We start from the raw sequence: 14520 nt of genomic DNA on the forward strand, positions 1-14520 counted from the left end.
TTTTGGATAAACGCATTGATTTCTATGTGCACACATTACATAAGTCGAGGTGTCGTCGGTGCACGCATACCGACAAAAATGTCGGCAACACTGCAAACGGTTTAAATAAGTTAAGTAATGGTACTTTGGCGTTGAATAGAGGTTCTGACATGTCAATGAGGATATTCAGGTTAAATGAGAAGCATGATTAAAGATGTTGATTTATCGGTTAAAAAACACTTCAAATCAACAAATCTCTTCATACGTTACATTTAGCCATCTCGCAATGATTTCTTGAACGTGTCCCTTGCTCGATGGATATTCATACGACTTGCTCTGGACTGATGACTGGCACCAGAGGAGCTTAATTTAACAAACCCTATTTGAATAATACCAGTATGAGGAAGATATTTTCAATCGACAAATGACTTTATGAATGAAAAGTTTTAAACTAATGATCATTGTTATAGAAGATCAATCAATATATTCAAACTTTGCAAAGAATATTAGGAATTGTAAGACGGTGATTAATAGATTTTCCACTTTATTGTCTGGTTGGGTAAAAAGTGATTTCGTGAAATTGAGATTTGGGGATACTGCACTGATGAATGCTTTATAAATGAAAAAGGTTTTAACCCTTTATAGACCCCACAGATAAATAATGATTTCAAGATATCACTTAAGATTTCCTTCATAATTTCAAATGTTTCATCCATGTCATGAAATAATCAGAAGTTTCCGCCATGATTTCAAGATATGATCAAAAGTTTCCTCCATTATTTCAAGATATATTCGAAAGTTTCCTCCATGATTTCAAGATATCATCAAAGCAAAACCCTTTTAGACCCCATAGATTAATAATGATTTCAAGATATCACTAAAAACTTCCTTCATGATTTCAAACGTTTCATCCATGTCACGAAATCATCAGAGGTTTCCTCCATTATTTCAAGATATCATCGAAAGTTTCCTCCATGATTCAAGATATCATCGAAAGTTTCCTCCATCATTTCAAGATATCTTAAAAAAAGTTTCCTCTATGATTTCAAGATATCATCAAAAGTTTCCTCCATGATTTCAAGATATCATCAAAACAAAAGTTTCAGAAGCCCTAACCAAGTAGAAAAACATATGAAAAGTTCAAACGCCTCGCTGAGATGTGTATTTCCAAGAGCGTGATGTGCCTAGCCTCTAATTGAAAACTTATTAGAGAGAGAATGGTGGATCTCATCTCACTGTTGGTAATGAGCAAAACTGCTTCAAGTTGGAGAGTCTTGTTTGAAAGACAATTTCAGCTATGTCAATTACAGCCTGGTTGCCATGGCAACTATTGAAGATTCGAATGGGGGTTGTGGACTTCCGATAAATCCCTGTGTGGGAGGCATGTACCTTTTCAAATACATAGCGTGCAAACGTCGTAACAACAATGCCAGCTGCTGATGACCTCAAATGACCTCTCACGAAGCTAAAAGAGCTGGCAACTGATGTTACAATGTCGTGTAGGATCTCACGAGACATGATTGGTTTCACGTGGTCATTTCACCTCGTTTGTTGTTTCTCTAGTATTAAAACCGACATCCTCATAAGCCCTGAAAGGGTACATGAGTGAGTGCACCCCCTAGCAGATTTGATTCACCAGTAACTTATTCTGTTATCGTTTTCCAAGTCAAATCATGGGCGTAGCTAGTTTTGACCATGAGTTTCATTTTTCCTCCCCAGAGAGCCTTTTGCCCCCCCCCCCAGACCAAAAAGCTGGCTACCGCCCTACAAATATGTTGACATGTGTGAAATATCCCTTTCCTTGCTTGTGATGACTTCTGTTTCGATTGAAATAATAAAATACTCCCTCATAATCGGTGTGTAGATATCGTCTCTCCCACATCCTTACGTTATACCCAAATTCATATGAAATTTGTTTTAATATCTGATTTTGCCGTTTGATTTAAGGAATTGAACCCGAGGCGGAGGACCTTGGTTGAGTTACCAAGACACTCGAGGGTGGAGCTAAAATACAGTCCAAACCCGAGCCGACAGGCGAGGGTTTGGACGAAATTTTAGCTCCACCCGAGAGTGTCTTGGTAACTCAACCAAGGTCCGAAGCCGAGGGTTCAATTTCTATTCTAAAATACCTCAAACTTAAAAAGATAGGCCACGAAATAACTTGAATATGTGCGAATTTGGCAAATTCCATCCATCGCCTGCCCGGAGCGCCGGTAGCGCCGTTGTTTACATTGTGTTACGGCAGCCCGTATAGGAAGTCCGGATCGGCTCGCTCAAGTGACGCTAAAATCCGCGCAAATGGGCTATTTGGAGCGTTTTTCTCAGCAAATATGTGTAGTGCTCATTAAAAAACTTAGGGTGGTTGATGCTTCCTTGGCTGATTTGTGTTTGAAGCAGTGTTTTGAGAGCCTCAAACTTCTGAAGTGAGCTGTGTGCATGGTTCCACATTTTAGTGCAACCCGAGGGAACTTTGGTAGAGCATCTTGGTTGCGTGTCCAAAACACTCCACTCTCAGAACGAGGCTTATGCATTTTCCATTTAAAAGTTGACTTTACGGTACCAAGGTATTTTAGAATGGAACTTTGAGATTGTTACAAATTCTGAAACCAATCATATACTGTTCGGTCGGGCAGAAAATGAGCAATTTTAACGCTTGATTCCTTTGGTCCCATGCGATAGCAGAATCCTTTATCAGCTTTAGGTAATGTTTTATTTCTGCTGTGCTTTCTAGATTAAAAAACAGATAGTTAAAGGTTATCATTTTCCGTTTATATTGATATTCTGGTGAGTACCATTTTGTTACCAAAATTATACTACCTCGAAATACTGTATATTCTAATCTTAATAAGTCACTGTTTGAGAACAAGGGATATTCAACAAAGGGTAATAATGTTTCAAACTGCAGCTTAACATCTCCCATGAGCTTACCTCTAAATGAGAACAGTACTGAACGTGACTCACTGTGTAATTTGCAGGATACACCAATTGCATGTTTGTTTATGATACGAGGTGGAAAAGTAATTAAAGACCTGCGACATGGTTCTCCTAGGGGTAGCTGTATTCGACATTGGTCCTTTCCGGTTGTGATGTTGAAAAATATGTGACTTGTGATGCCAGTTTCAGTGGGAAAGTTATCTTGACATGCGTACATGATACAAAAATCATAGAAATTATTAGATGTCCCACAGTGAGATGTGGGGCTGTATAATCGGGATACATTATACTTCAGAGTGAACGTTTGACGATTAATATTCAACTCATAAAGTACAAACTCATCTAACGGCTTGGTCACAGCTTTGAAGTAAATCAAGAATGACTTTGTTGCAGGGTCAAAATCCCATTTATCGGAGTCCTGCATTGCAACGGGTGGTCGAAATGTGGCATTTTTTCTGAGTTTATATTGAATAACGTTTTCCTGAAAAGTACACCAGAACTAAACATCTTGCTAATGTCCTTGAGTTATGAGATGGTGCTATAAACAAAAATATAATCTGTTGCGCAAACTGCCTGATCTTTTGTCAATAACACCACACATTTCCGCAGGAACTGCAAGATATTTGGATCCGTAGATTACCACACTTTATATCTTAAGTGCCCACAAACAAGCGATTTGAATCAATGCAGTTTGCAGACGGTGGACTCTACTTCTGTGCCAGCTTTTGTGTTGAATGCATGCACAAGATCGTATTCTCTATCACTGGCACCTCCGTCAACCTAAATCTGACAATAGGGGGCCCATCGCAAGAGCCTGCATGTCATGTTTGGCCCACTCAATTTTTTAGGCTCTTGCTAGAGGCACAGGACCCGTATCCCTAGAGCAAACGCTAAAGGTATGGGAGTTATTTTGCGCATGCTCACACAATTCCCGTATCACTAAGTTTTATACTTACAGCATTTCTCGCGGATGTTTCGTTTAACATGTTTAATGTTTCTTCACTTGAAATATTCTTCAAAAGTATTTTCACATTCGCCCAGTGTACTAAAAAATTGGTTGATTAAATCAAAAATGTGCGCATTTAGGGTAGTAGCTCTAAGCTGTGACTCGGTGCAATTGAGGGAAAATGTTTTGGGCAAGCGCAAAAGAACTCCTGTACCTTCAGCATTCTGACCTAGGGATGCGGTTCCCGTACTCCTAGGCAGTGCAATTTCTTTATGATAATACCCTAGTGTAGGTATGGGTCTTCTTTATGATACGGTGATATCGTTTTGTATAAAAAAAGACCATGTGGACAATGTTTCCTTCAGAATCCATTTGTATCCTGTCTCGGGGACTTTGCTTTTCTCGTAAGTTGAATTTGAATTTGAATGTTGAAATGTGTGAACATATCTTTAAGCCCAACTGTTGTCGTCTTTCTCCAGTGACCAGGAGGATACGTCGACTGTGATAATCAGTACATTGTGCTTCAATAACATAACGATTTGTCCTAACTATCTTCTGTGTTCGACTGTAGTTAGATGCTCGACTGAATAAAATGACATATATGGAGGACCAATCGACTTGACTGATAATGGCAATATCGTCACCTAGTAATATTGTCTCAGGAGCCCAGTAATGACATTTTTGATAAGAAAGTGTTGTTCCATTAGAAAGGTGTAACAGTTTTTCTAGCCCGGTGGAGAAATGAAAGTCATACACCGCAAGAAATGATTTTGCCCCTTTTCCTTGAATTGAACGCATCGGACTTAGATATAGTGTACAATGCAACAAAACCTTGACTTTAAAGAAAAATTCAAGAGTGGGCATCTGGCCTCTGCAAGCCTTTGGCAAGGATTTCGGATAAATGACCTGTCCGCAGAAAACGCCTCTTGTAAAGTCGTAGAATGAATGTTTTTTAAGCCCCAATAGGGAAAACAAAACAAGTGTCCGATAGGTTGTGACATATGTAGTTTGACGTCTAAAAAATGATGAATTGTATTTGATTCTAAATGAGTTGTCATGGTAACGAGAGTAGACAAGAACATGCCAGTAGCTTGTGCGTTCTTCAAGAGTAAATGCCAGTAGATGACCTGGTGTTTGTAAAAACCTGCAAGTAGGCGTACAACTACCATCAGGCCTTCGAAGATTCAAAGTAATTGGGGGTACTACCGCATTTTCCTGTGTCAACCTGTAACTACTGGGATTGGCATCCTATTTTTGAGAAGAGGGAAGGAATGATTTTTCCATTTTATGTACAGTTTAATGGCCGGCTTCCTGCCATGGTTTTTGGGTTTATTCACCTACGGAGTAGACCGCCAAACTAATCTTGGCATTAGTATTGTCCAGTCTATTTAATTGTAGACCTTTCTTAGCTAGCTTAGTCGACCCGGCTCCATTATTTTGATCTTGGTAGGGTAGATTTACGTAGGCTATTCTCCTCTCTATTGTAATGAACAAGAATCAGATCCATTGCAATAGTGATTAATTCAAGTAGGCATGGTTTCTTTTCCATTAATAATTGCGTCCTTTCTGGCCTACTTGGGGTTCCCAGTGTTTTAATTGGCATTGGTACCATTTTTTATATGGCGTACCCCTCCGACGGCGTCCTTTGTCTCACCACAAAGGACTTCGTCTGGTGGCAGGAAACGGGCCGCGAAGACGCCTAAACCCTCTTCCGGTTCCGTTCCCGGGCAGATAACCCGGAGGTCTACCAGACCTTCCGCCACCACCCCTTCCGACAGCCGAGTTCCGGTTCCGGCCGCGGCTGCGAAGGATGCGGGATCAGACATTATCAATGTCTGTGGTCCCAAGGGAGACTTACATCCAGTAAGTCTCCAATGGTTTAATATACCCCGGACCTCAGGGAACCTTCCGGTTCCTCTGTTGTCCGCTCCCCCGAGTACAAGCCCTTTGTACCCGCAGGAGCACCCTGCTTCCGGTCCGCCGATTGCAGTTCCGGTTGCTGACGCGGGTTCCTGCGTATCAGTAACCGAAGACCCTACTGGGGTTTTTTCTCAGTCTTTACTGCGAAATAACCCCAGTCCTCACGGACACAGTAGAGTAGGGACGTAAGTAAAACGCCACCTCCGAAACGCCATTCGTCTTCGGTAACAGCGTTTCCGCCCCCCCCCCTTTCTGGTTTCGGACTTCGTCCTGCCGGAAATGCAGGCACCTCCCTACATTGGCCAACATCTTAGGTGGAGCCAACCGGAAGTGCCACCCCCTCCTCGTAGCAGAGGCGTCGTTCCCATGGAACAAGCTACGCAGAGGGGACATCTGAACTCTTGTTCAGAATATGGGCATCTTCCGCTTCCGGAAGACCCATTCGCCTGTACATACGGTTTCGAGGGTTCGCCTATGCGCCCACCCTCTCCTCAACCGCCCGTCGTTGAGAGAAGCCGCACGTCGGGTCCGGAATCCGAGTCGAGACAGCGACTGTCCCAGCTCATCCAGATGGTAGCCGGTCTTACTAATAGACTTAGCCATCTGGAGCAGGGTTCCGGTTCCTCTGGTGCGCCTGGTCCCATCGGATATCCACCATCCGACTCCTCTATTTTAGAGGAATTTTCTGAGAACGAGAGTTCTCAGCCAGGCTACCGCTCCCCCAATCAGGAGGAACTGTCGACAGAGGAGGCCAGTATCCTGTCGGATATGAGGACACTCCGATCCTTGATCAGAGCGTACCTCCCGCAGGATCTGTGCCCTGCCCCGCCGGAACTGCCAGCCTTATCGGCACCGACTTTTTCACTTTGGGGACAGGAAGTGGATCCCAATCCACAGGTCTCTCAGGGCTCCACTCGGGCCCTTGAATTCCTTCCTCCCTCCTCGTCGGTGGTAGCAGTCTCTGAACTATTGGAGCGTACAATCAGAGACTCCCAAGGCGCCCACCAACGTACTTCCATCCCTGTCCTTCCGGCAGCCGGACCGGAAGCTTGGTGTAAACGGGGGAAGTTGTTCACGGCACAACTTCCTCCTATTAGGCAGTACCGCGCTGACTATTATCGAGTCAGCTCGGCCGGCTGTCCAGCTGCAGCATCGAATTCCACGTTAAAGGACGATGTACAGCTGGACCAACTTGTGCCTAGGGTGACCGCCTCCTCGGCTTGCCGAGAACTTAGAGCACAAGAGGGTCTGGCCAAAAACACGTTAGCAGTGCTCTCCTACGCAGAGCACACTAACCTGGCCCTAGCCAGATCCCTAAAGGATAATGAGTCACTATCTGATGACACAAAATCGCTTGTGACATCCTTGTCACATTCGATTAGGCACGCTATTGCTCTGTCCGCCAAGACCGCAGCAAATAGCATCCTACTCCGTAGAGACGCCGCCCTGGGCTCTCTCAATGTCATCAGATCCCTCCAGCTGGAAGGGGCCTTAAGAACCGCTCCTATCGACGGTTCTTTCCTGTTCGCAGATTCTGTACAAGAGGCAGCTCAAGTACAGAAAGATTGGGACAAATTATATGCCCCCACTGCGACACAGAGGGCCAAGACCTCTCTACCTAACGCTAGAAAGATAGAGAGGCCCCAGCAGGCATCGGGTTCAATCCCGTATGCCAGGCAGGTCCTGCCTAGGCCTACCCCGCCTAGTCAGCCTGCTCCTGCTGGATCCTTCCGACGGGAAGCGGAGGGTCGCCGGACTGGGAAGAGGAAAAATACTTCCTCTAACCATGGTGGATCCGGTCCGACTACGCACTCCTTTCGTCCAAGGGGTGCAGGCCGGAAGAAGTGACTCCCCCTCCTTTCTCCTCCCGGATGCAAAAAGGAGCCGACCCCGGTAGTCGGGGGCCATCTGCAAAAATTTGCAGACGTTTGGGACGATTGGTGCCCCAAGGGGTCCCCAGTCCCAAACATGTTGAGGTACGGAGTGAAACTAGATTTCAACCGTACCCCCCCCCCCCCCCCCCGACTATCATATATCCAACCCCAGTTCAGCCACCGAAGGACCCAGTTAAGGCCTCTGCCCTCCAAGCAGAGGTCGCGACATTACTGGAGAAGCAAGCTATCCAGGTTCTATCAAAATCCATGTTCCCCCGGCTTTTACAGCCACATTTTCTTGTTCCCAAGAAAGCAGGGACATGGAGGCTGATCATAGACCTTTCCAGGTTAAACACCTTCTTGAATGTTCCTCATTTCAAGATGGAAACCACCAGGTCTATAGCAACGGCGATACAGCCCAACGATTGGGCGGTATCGATGGATCTAGCGTATGCGTACTTACATGTACCGATCCATCCAGACTATCAACACTTCCTTCGTTTCCATTACGAAGGAAAGACGTATCAATTCAGGGCCCAGCCGTTCGGTCTGGCATCAGCACCCCTAATTTTTACAATGATAGTCACAGCCTTCCCTTTCACGTGATGGGGTTCAAGCTCCATCACTACCTAGACGATTGGCTACTCCGTTGCAAATCGCGGAAACTACTACTGCAACAACTTCATGTTCTAAAGCAAAAAGTAGTCTCCGCAGGTTGGATTATCAACGAAACAAAGTTAGAATTCGCGCCATCCCAAGACTTCGTTTATGTTGGAGTTCGGTTCCTTACGGCCATAGGGAAAATGCTGCCCCCCCTAGACAGGATAAAGAAAATTCTTCATCTCGTCGCAAAATTCAGAGGAAGGACTCAAGCTCCCGCAAGGCGATGCTTGAGCCTTTTGGGCCTTCTAAATTCGGCAGCAGACCAAATCCCTCTCGGCCGTCTATATATGCGTCCCATCCAGATGTTTCTGATGTCTCTATGGAAACCCCACAGGGACCCATTAGACAAGTTGGTATTGATACCTCAATACCTACTCAAGAACGTCTGGAACTTCTGGGAGTCGGAGACTCGTCTCCAAAGCGGTGTAGATCTTGCTCCACCGCCCCCAGAAGTGTCCCTATTCACAGATGCTTCTCTACTAGGGTGGGGAACACATCTGAACAACGGGGACAGGTCCATAAGGGGTCTATGGACAAGGGAGGAGACCAATCTTTCAATAAATATATTGGAAATGAAGGCTGTCCTTCTTGCCGTGAGGGCTCTTTCCCTTCACCTGAAGAATCGGAGAGTAACCCTATTCTCCGACAATTCTACAGTTGTAGCATATGTCAGGAGACAGGGAGGCACAAAGTCCGGCATTCTTTGCCAGCTAACTTGGGAGCTTTACCATCTTTGTGCCGACCTTGGAGTATCGATATGTGCCAGACACATACCGGGCAAACGCAACATCCTTGCCGACGCCCTGTCCCGTCAGGACAAACTAGTCCAGACAGAGTGGACACTCCATCAGGAGATTGTAGACGACCTTTGTCACCTTTGGCAATCTCCGAAGGTAGATCTGTTCGCCACCAGGCTGAACAATCCCCTTCCCATCTATTACTCTCCACTTCCGGACGAAGAGGTCCTGGAAGTCGACAGCCTTACAGCCTCTTGGGTCGGGCTGAACGCATATGCGTTTCCACCCCTCCCTCTCATCCAACCAGTCCAGACCTGAACAAGATCTTGACCAGCCACCCGGTGAGAATAACTCTCATCACACCTTGCTGGCCAAATCAGGCCTGGTTCCCAGCTTTGCTAGAGCTCCTGATAGACAACCCCAGGAGTCTTCCGACTTGGAAGCACCTCCTGTGGCACCCCCTGGGGAGATGCTACCACCAGAACCCTGGATTTTTCAAGTTTCACGCCTGGAACTTATCCAGTTGCATCTCCACCAGAGAGGCTTTTCGGACATCGCTGTCAAACGCATGTCCGCACCTCAAAGGGGGTCAACCCTTGATGTGTATCAAGGAAAGTGGTCTACCTTCACTTCCTGGTGCAGGGAGAACGGAGTTAATCTGATCTCTCCCTCTATATACAGATTAGTTGATTTCTTTATTGAATTATTCACGGAAAGACAACTATCTGTCACGGCTATAGAAGGGTACAAGTCCACCATCGCTTCTACCCTCCGTGTTTTAAGCACCTGGGATCTTCATTGGGAGGACCAAATAACCCCTCTTTTCAGAGGAATGTTATTAGAGCACCCTAGACCGGTTCACAACACCCGTAAATTGGATCTTTCTGATGTCCTTAAGGTGCTCATGAGGCATCCTTTTGAACCCATGTCTATTTCATCCATGAAATATCTGATACTCAAAACGGTCTTTCTAGTAGCCTTGGCTACCGCCCAACGGAGATCAGAGCTCCACGCACTTTCTTTTAAGAAGCTGGATTTTAGAGAGGGAGGGGAGGTTATCCTGGCTTTCATACCAGGCTTTCTGGCGAAGAACCAGGGACCGGCCGCCTCTCGGCCCCCGGTTACTATTCCCTCTCTGTCAAGAACGATCTCTTATGATCTTCCTGACAGGGCCCTAAACTTCTACATAAATAGGACAAAACCTCCCGGTATCCGCCAGGGGAGAGAGCGTTTGTTTTTGTCCTATAAGGAGGGAAATAAACGAGAGATAGCGGCCGCCACTATTTCAAGGTGGATTGTGGAGACTATTCGTCTTTCCTACAACACCTTGAGGACTTCCTCTGATCTTCGTGCACTAGCTAACATCTCAGCGCACGAAGTTAGAGCACTAGCCACCTCCTGGGCTAAGTACCGAGGAGTTGCTCTTCAAGAAGTCGTTTCCGCTGCATGTTGGAGTAATCACTCCACATTCTCTCGTTTCTACCTACGAGACGTTTCTTCCCTCGTAGATGGCATGCACACAATCGGCCGGATTGTGTCTGCGGGGCATGTTGTTTGATCCTGGCTAGATCAAAAGAGGGGGGAGCCCGATTGAAGAGTCAAACGCGCATCTTGCGCCATTTTTTGATATGCCCTATCTTCAACAATCCAGGCCACCCCTAGTAGACTAGAAAGGACGCAATTTCTTATTGTTGTTTAGCAATAACTCATTCTACACCCTTGAACATGCCTTACTTGCTCTAAGCTCTGTTGCCGGAAAGAAGATGGTTTTTATTATGCAATTCTAGCGCTTTCCGGAGAATGGGTCTAGTATTACTCTCTATAAATACGATTGTAATACCGAGATCAAAATACCGGTCCCCCGGTTCTCCCCATTTCTTTCCCCTGGCGGTCCTCCTTAGCTACTATGCCGGTGGTGCCTCCTTGATGGAACAACAGCTCAGCCTTAGGTAAGTCCTCGTTTCCCACCTCCAATGAGTTGCTGGGATTCGATGCAAAAGTGTTCCATAGGTAAGTTTGAATGACACAAAATGCCCATTTCCTTACAAGAAATGGCCATTTTGTTAGTTCATACTTACCTATGGAACACGGCCCTCCCGCCGTCCCCACAAACGGGACATAGTCTACTCTTTGGTAAGTAGGTAAGTAGGTAGGTAAGCATAGGTAAGTATGAACTAACAAAATGGCCATTTCTTGTAAGGAAATGGGCATTTTGTCCGTCGTGTACGAGTAGCTTAATGCAGCTGCAGCCTGCTAAACTGGAATGTGAATGGTTTATTCAGATAATTGGTCCTGTCGCGTTTGTTCCAAAAGGATTTGTTCTTTATAGCAGCCATCTTGAACTTCTTGAAAACTAATGCCGATTCTTACCCGTTTCTTAAACAATTTCCACGTGTGGTGTTTCTTCTGAAGAGTTGAATTATGAATAGGAGTTGCGAAACATCTTTCTTTCTCACGATAAATTTCACAGGAAAAAGACTCCTTTTGCGAATAAATCCTCGAGCATGACGAAAAAGAAAGGCAAACAACTGCACATTCAATATAGGAGGCAGCACTAGTGTTTAATTCCAGCTTTAACGGGAAGCCAATGAATTTTATATAAACCAAAGAGCCAAATTTCATCTTTTGTACCATTATGACCGTTACTAGTAATTTCAATTCGAAAAATTGAGAAAATAGTCGTTTGATTTTATCACATGCCAAGAGGTCATCTCAAAATCAATTCTGATACAAATTGTGGCAGAAAATCATACCAAATCCTAGATCTTTTGATGATCTTTTGGTTGAATACCATTAAAACCGACTTCAGACTTGGCAAAACAACTTTCTTTGATTGTTTCTGTGCATTGTCAAGCGTGCCATACAGCCGTGTGATATTTACCCGGATCACATGTTTGTATCACATGGGTGACCTCTGTTATGCGGTAGAGAATCTCTGTGACCCCATGCGTCATTGTTGAGGGCTTGACAATGGGGGTCGGAGGTACGTCGTTGTCTCTGTTGTGGTCACAGCATCACGTCATTGCGGCCGTGAATTTTGCGTCATTTCAATGCAAAGCACACTTCGGGTCTTGGATTCACGGGAATGAAATTTGCGATGATTCGAGCTACAAATCCCTCAAAATACGGATGATATCTTTTGAAATTACAAAAAGATGAAACAGCGCTGATCCAGCCGAGTGTCGATCCTACGACCTCCTGGTCATAAGCCTGGCACTCTAACAACTCTGCCACTGATCCCCCTTTACAGCAGCGACTTAGATATAAGCCAAAAACTCTTCGTAGGCCTATATAAAATAATGTTTGCATGGTTCTTTTGAAGCGCATTTCCTTGCATGGTTTCTTACCTTACTTAAAGCACTTTTGGGACCATTTATTATCCTGGTCTCCGCAGAAATCAATCTGGGGTTTCAACAAGCAGATAATCAAGAACACAGACGAACAAACTTAATAAAAGTATTCCTTAACCCGACAATCCTGTAGAAATCTGGTGAATATTTCCACATTAAATCCTGTCCAATTCATCACTACAAGTTGTCACGAGCAACACCCCATCAAAAAACTTATATGAAAATGTCCAGGAAAATACACATTGAACGACATTTAAGTCTCCTTTATCGATAAACGCGTTGATTTCTATGTATACACATTACATAAGTCGAGGTGTCGTCGGTGCACGCATACCGACAAAAATGTCGGCCACACTGCAAACGTTTTAAATAAGTTAAGTAATGGTACTTTGGCGTTGAATAGAGGTTCTGACATGTCAATGAGGATATTCAGGTTAAATGAGAAGCATAATTAAAGATGTTGATTTGTCGGTTAAAAAACACATCAAATCAACAAATCTCTTCATACGTTACATTTAGCCATCTCGCAATGATTTCTTGAACCTGTCCCTTGCTCGATGGATATTCATACGACTTGCTCTGGACTGATGACTGGCACCAGAGGAGCTTAATTCAACAAGCCCTATTTGAATAATACCAGTATGAGGAAGATATTTTCAATCGACAAATGACATTATGAATGAATTTGTAAACTAATGATCATTGTTATAGAAGATCAATCAATATATTCATACTTTGTAAAGAATATTAGGAATTGTCACACGGTGATTAATAGATTTTCCGCTTTATTGTCTGGTAGGGGAAAAAAAAGATTTCGTGAAATTGAGATTTGACGATGCACTACTTGTGAATGCTTTATAAATGAAAAAGGTTTTAACCCTTTATAGACCCCATCGATTGATAATGATTTCAAGATATCACTAAACATTTCCTTCATAATTTCAAACATTTCCTCCATGGTTTCAAGATGTCATCAAAAGTTTCCTCCATCATTTCGAGTTACATGTTCATTGTATCTGCAAAAGTTTCATCAATGATTTCAAGATATCATCGAAAGTTTCCTTATACATGTAATTTCATGATTTTGACATATAAGAAAAAGTTTCCTTCATATTTTCAAATGTTTCCTCCATGATTTCAAGATATCATCAAAAGTTTCCTCCATGATTTCAACATATCTTCAAAAGCTTCATCAATGATTTCAACATATCATTGAGAGTTTCCTTATACATGTAATTTCATGATTTTGACACATCATCAAAAGTTTCCTTCCTATTTTCAAATGTTTCCTCCATGATTTCAAGATATCATCAAAAGTCTCATCCATGATTTCAAGATATCATCAGAAGTCTCATCCATGATTTCAAGATATCATCAAAAGTTTCCTCTATGATTTCAAGATATCATCAAAAGTTTCATCCATTATTTCAAGATATCATCAAAAATTTCCTCCATGATTTCAAGATATCATCAAAAGTCTCATCCATGATTTCAAGATATCATCAAAGTTTTTTTCATGGTTTCAAGCTAATGGAATGATAAATTAATAAAATATTTTCAACTTACAATGATAAGTTTTTTCCGTAATTTTAAGCTCTCTTCAATGTCTCTTCTCCTCAGGTTATTACTGTCCAAATGGTTCAAGGTACCGAATACAAAACACCTGTCCCATTGGAATGCAGTGCCCGCTAGGATCACCAGAGCCCTTGAATTGTCCACGAGGCTTCTACACAGACCGTCCTGGCTCTCCTTACTGCACTCTCTGCCCTGCTGGCAGACACTGCCTCCCTGACTTCGTCATACCTAGCGATGCTCAGTCCGTCATGAGGCCCTGTCCTGCTGGGTTCTACTGCCCTATCGGCACTGGAGATGACTTGAGACCCTGTCCAATTGGCTCTTACAGCAAACACACTGGTCTGAGGAAGGATTTAGATTGTACACCGTGTGATGGCGGAAAATATTGTGCTGGTAAGGTGACTTATAGTCCATTTGTAAAAGTTATGTCCACAAGCGTGGCCCCAATCCTCCCTATTTGAGCTAGTTATCGGAGCCTCATGGACTTAACGTAGGAACTTCAATATTGCTATCTTTAGGGCGAGGCAGGAACTGAAAAGACC

This window comes from Lineus longissimus, chromosome 5 (assembly GCF_910592395.1).
Source record: "Lineus longissimus chromosome 5, tnLinLong1.2, whole genome shotgun sequence".
In the NCBI taxonomy this organism is placed as follows: Eukaryota; Metazoa; Nemertea; class Pilidiophora; order Heteronemertea; family Lineidae; genus Lineus; species Lineus longissimus.